Source organism: Rhamphochromis sp. 'chilingali' (assembly GCF_963969265.1).
Source record: "Rhamphochromis sp. 'chilingali' genome assembly, chromosome: 5".
NCBI classification, from domain to species: Eukaryota; Metazoa; Chordata; class Actinopteri; order Cichliformes; family Cichlidae; genus Rhamphochromis; species Rhamphochromis sp. 'chilingali'.
The window spans coordinates 8,293,732-8,299,786 of record NC_137932.1 but is presented as its reverse complement, the minus strand read 5'-3'; positions in this window follow the sequence as shown (position 1 = coordinate 8,299,786).

Below are 6,055 nucleotides of genomic sequence, written 5' to 3'. Positions count from 1 at the left end.
ATTTAAAGCGCAGCGCCGGAGACAGGCGAGAAGGCGGAGCGAACACTGCAAGAAGTGAGAGGCTCTCAAACCAAAATATAAAGGTTGGTGACTGTAATCTAACTGGTCATCCTGCTGTTGGTAAAATTGCAGACAAATGCGTAAAAATGTACCATTAGTTGGTTAAAAATGAATAAATAAATAGGCTTAAAAGATTCAAATTAGATGAATGAATGTATTCATTTTTGCAGCGTACAAAGCGAAGCCCCTCAGTGGTGCTTCATCTTCGCAGATGCAGATACTGAGGGTCTTTCCTCAGCGTTGCTGATATTTCTCAAATATATTTTTCCAATTTCTAAAGTAGGGTTTGTAAAATTTTGTGGAATATAGAAGTAGGGAAGTCGTCTGAATATTTTCCAACTCAGTACAATTCTGAACTCTTTTGCGCCACCTGTCGGACATAATAATAACCTAACTTGTATTTTAATACATTTATTTAAAATAAAATTCTCCCTTCTTGTGTCGAAAGTGATTGTTTCTATGTGTGTGTGTGTGTTTTATATATATTTTTCTTATATTGGCAAATAGAGTGTAATGGACAGGATTTATGAGGGCGTTATAAATAAACTAAAGAAATAATAATAATGGATACTTTATTGATCCCCATGGGGAAATTACTTGTTTTTCTCTGCATTTGACCCATTCACTCAGTGAAGCAGTGGGCAGCCCACTAAGCAGGCGCCCGGGGAGCAGTGTGTAGGGACGGTACCTTGCTCAGGGGTACCTCAGGGTAGCCGTTAAGTGGATTCGAACCGCCGACCTTCCGATCATGGGGCGACCACTTTACCTACCTACTTTACCTGGCCTATCTTGCAAGCGTGTGCCTTATTGTGCCCACGTTATAACCAGTCTTGTCATTTAAAATATATTTGCAGAACTGTTATGTTGTATTTGTTACCATTTCTGCTTCCCCCTTTGCCCGATCTCTAATTAAAAACGCATTTTTATTGTAAATGAGACGTTTTAGCTGGATTAATAAAGGATATAGTTCCTTTCTGGCTCCGAAATGACTCGATATCATTCACGAGAGATGTTTTTGACCTACATTTTTAGATTATAGGCCAACAAGTCAATTATAACTCTATTAATTTTCACTTTTCGGTACAACTAGCTAGCTTTAAAGTGCCCAAGTGTATTTTTGCTCCTTTACATGTTTGCTGAACTGCTTCATAGGGTAAAAACCTTTTTATTAATTAGATGCTGACTCTATTGTTCAAATCAAATCTATACTTTATGTTTTCCATTTGGCTTCCCTGGATTGATAAGTTTGAAAATAAAAGCATTCAACATTGTGAGTGTCAAAATGCATCATGTAAGTGTAGAAATATTTCTGTTGTGGGAAAACAGGATAAAATGACTGTGTTTGGGGCTTGATGATGAATCTGATCTAAAATGAACTCGTGAATGTCAGAAGAAGATACAAGCTTGAGTGTAATACTCTAGTAAAACTTCATAATGGGGGTAATTACTGTAGACCCAACATCTTGGATGTTATCTACACTCAGAATATCTTTTAGTATATTCTTTGGGAACTTGGTTTGGTCTTGGAATAAGCAGTCTATTACAGATATCAATGACATGTGTTGGTGAAACACTCTCTGTACCTCCAGTTTGGTTTTTCCAAAAATGTAACAAACAAAACAAGGACACACATATTGATCGCTGATGTCAACTCCACTGTGTAAGGTTCTTCCACATGTTCCACAAAAACAAATAAATAAATTAGGCGAGGGAAAAGATCTACTTACTTTTTCTGTTCTCCAGCCTCAGTAACTTTCACACAGTAACATCTACTGTAATATTTAAACCTCTGATGAAATCTCATAAGTGTTTGCTTTATTTTGTTACCACGATTGTTTACACAGAGTTTGTAATTGCAGAGAAATACTTTATTTATTTTGGGCATGTCATTTTCGAGCAGGAAGCTCAGAAACCCCTTTGGGGCTTAACAGGTTAATTAGGCCTCTGATATTTATTTGTGCTAATTTATAGTTAAGTTAATGGAAGAAAAATGAAAGCTTAGTCTACTGTTAGCATATTTAAATCTAAAGAAGGGTATCAAAAAAGCCAAACACCATTACAAAAAGAAGGTAGAAGAACACTTCTCCAACTCCAACCCCCGACGCATGTGGCAAGGACTCCAGACCATCACAGACTACAGGACCACCAAACCCTCCCCCGCATCCTCTGATGTCTCCTTCCTCAACGAGCTCAACAACTTTTATGCTCGCTTTGAGCGAGGGAACCCCACAACCACAACCAAAGCAGACGTGACGCCAGACGACCACCAACCTCTGACTCTCTCCCCCACCGATGTAGGAGCGGTGCTGAGCAGGATCAATGTCCACAAGGCTGCAGGTCCTGATGGCATCCCCGGGCGTGTTCTCAGAGCGTGTTCTGGGGAGCTTGCAGGAGTGCTGACAGACATATTCAACCTGTCCTTGGCCCACGCTGTGGTACCGGCCTGCTTCAAATCCACCTCCATCATCCCAATACCCAAAAACTCCAACCCATCTTGCCTCAATGACTACCGCCCAGTAGCACTCACCCCCATCATCACTAAGTGCTTAGAGCGACTGGTCCTAGCACACTTCAAATCCTGTCTCCCCCCCACCCTGGACCCCCACCAATTCGCATACCGCCAGAACAGGAGCACAGAGGATGCAGTCTCCATCGCACTGCACTCTGTCCTCTCACACCTGGACAACAACAACATCTACGCCAGAATGCTGTTTATAGACTTCAGTTCAGCGTTCAATACAATCCACCCCTCACAACTCATCAGGAAACTGACAGACCTGGGCATCAGTTCCCTCATCTGCAAATGGTTACTGGACTTCCTGACCAACCGCCCCCAACATGTCCGGCTGGATAACCGCTGCTCATCTACAATCACGATGAACGGTGTACCACAAGGCTGTGTGATGAGCCCTTTCCTCTACTCCCTCTTCACCCACGACTGCAGACCTGCTGATGGTTCCAACACCATCATTAAGTTTGCAGATGACACCACGGTGATTGGCCTCATCAGTGACAACGATGAGGCCGCCTACAGGGAGGAGGTGGATCGTCTGGCTGAGTGATGCGACACAAACAACCTGCTGCTTAACACCGAGAAGACCAAGGAGCTCATCGTGGACTACAGGAGGAATGCTGACCCACATCCACCCATCCACATTAAGGGGACGGCTGTGGAGCGTGTGAGCAGCTTCAAGTTCCTGGGAGTCCACATCTCTGAGGATCTCATCTGGACGACCAACTGCTCCAAGCTGGTCAAGAAGGCTCACCAGCGCCTCTTCTTCTTGAGGACTCTGAGGAAGAACCACCTGTCCTCAGACATCCTGGTGAACTTCTATCGTTGCACCATCGAGAGCATCCTGACCAACTGTATAACAGTCTGGTACGGGAACTGCTCTGCCTCGGACCGGAAGGCGTTGCAGAGGGTCGTGAAAACTGCGCAGCGTATCGCCGGAGCACCACTTCCTGCCATAAAAGACATCTACAGGAAGCGGTGTCTGAAAAGGGCTGGGAAAATCATCAAAGACCCCAGTCACCCATCACATGGACTCTTCACCCTCCTGCCCTCTGGGAGGCGCTACAGGAGCCTCCGGACTAAGACCACCAGGTACCGGAACAGCTTCTTCCCCACAGCTATCAGACTCCTGAACTCTGCCTCCTGACATCTGACCCACGTTAACTCATGGACTGAACATACACACACCCACAATGGACAACTGTACCCTCAAACACAATAATAACATGGACTGAACCACCACTCACAACCACTAGCACTTTATATAGTCTCTGTAGAATTATCCACATATCTCACTTATCTTAACTGCACTACTGTATAGCTCTGTAATAATCATTCTGTACATACGATAATTTTTAATCCTACAACCGTTTACAACTTGCATAGTTCCCATTTCTGTATAGCTGTATATCTCAGATTCTGTAAAGTTATTTATTTCATATTCTGTATAGTTTTTCATATTTATATCCTGTTCATATCCTGTACATAGCTTGTACTCACTACAGCCTGTACATACTTATAGTTATAGAATATTCACAACATACTTCATACCGTGTACATTATAACATACCATAATAGACCCATTTCTGTAATATATTTACATATCTATATTATTGCTAATATTTATTGTAATATATCTATATCACTAAAGCACTTCTGGATGGATGCAAACTGCATTTCGTTGCCCTGTACCTGTGCATGTGCAATGACAATAAAGTTGAATTCTATTCTATTCTATTCTATTTATTTGAAAGGGCATTGTGTTACTTTGTTTACATAGTAGGATATAGATCACAGTTATTCATCAGTGAAGCATTTTCTGTAAACTCAGTAAAGGTCTGTTACTGAACTGAATTGCAGTAACCACCAGAGGGAGCAGCATGTGTAGATTTGAAATGTCAAATTTCCAAATGTTGCTCTCTGGGAGACACTGATATTGTGAATGATTTAAAGACATGGTATAAACAGAATAAATTCCAGTGATGGCAGGATCATGGAGATGACAAAATGAAGCAATATTTTAATTAGTTAAAATATCATACTTCTGTTTCTAGGAATACAGTACTGTTGCAGATCATAAAGCATAGACAGACAAAATGAGAGCATTTTGATTTTTTTTTTTAAGGGGGATGGAGGTCAATGTTACAAACTATTCCCCACAAATCAAAGTCCAGTATTTTCTTTATTTATTTCTAATCTGGAAGCAAAAAACAGGAGTAGAAATAATAATCTATTACTCCTAAAACAGCAACAGTCATAATATTCATCTAGCAGTGCATATGGTATTTTTACAACTGCAAGCACTGCTGGAAATGTTGCCTCACACACTCAGGTACGCTCATGTCCACATCACTATCCAGCAACATTTGTCACCAAAAAATGGACATTTCCCCCCTTTTTTCCTGGAATTCTATGATTTCTTCCAATATCATGCTCACATTCCCACTGCTAACCCATTTAGTAATTATATGCTTTGTTCTATTGTCATCATCGTTTTGTGATCCGTTTTAAAAAAATGTCCTTGAAAAAGGTTTGAAATCTCTTTAGCAAACTGTTTAAAAACACGGAGCAAATGTGGACTAATCGCTGCTGAGTGCTGTGATGAACAATGCGAACTGTTTACTTATATTTATGGGATTGCAGAGATCAAAGTCAAGATTTTTATTGGTTGTTCTGTGTTCTGACTCTTGTGTCACCGGTGACTTTGAAACTTTTACAGGTGAAGCATTTTCCATTAAAGTTTGAATGAATTATAGTGACAGAAAGAGGCCACAAGATGGCGCCAGTTTTGACGTAGTAGATACCACCCGTTGGCTGTTTGGTTTACGTTCGCACCACTCCACGAGTATTGTGCATAAAGTTTAAAGTATTCCTCAGGCTCATGATTTCTTTTTCCTTTGTGGCTGAATTAAAATAAATTAATTTAAGGAAACTAGGGCGAGTCTTTCATCAGTAATTGATTATTTAAAATACTTTACTGCCTAAAGTCATAGGTGTGAGTGCGAATGTTTCTCTGTCGCTCTGTGTTAACAGGCTGGCGACCTGACCGGGGTGTACCCCACCTCTCGCCTCATGGCATTGGGATTGGATTCAGCCCCCACAAATTAGATAAGTGGTAGAAAATGGATGGATGATATAATACATACCTGCCTGATCAACTGAAGTATAATATTGACCAAACTAGCAAACAGTTACCAGAGGATTGTACAGTACATCTAATTTAAAGTAAATCAGTGAACTGTCTGTGAACCTTAGACTTAGATATGAACAGACTGAAATATCCACTGGAAGTGGAATATTAACCTAGTGGGACTTTACACGGATTTAAATGTCCTTTATGTTGGTCCCAGTGGATGACTTGGTGGTGGATCTGTGCGTTATTTCATTTTATAGCTGACCCTGAAGCTAGTGGGCCATTTCTCAGTACGGCTGCTCTGACTCAGCCTACAGCCCCCGCCCCGATAACTGTAGTAGTGTTTCACA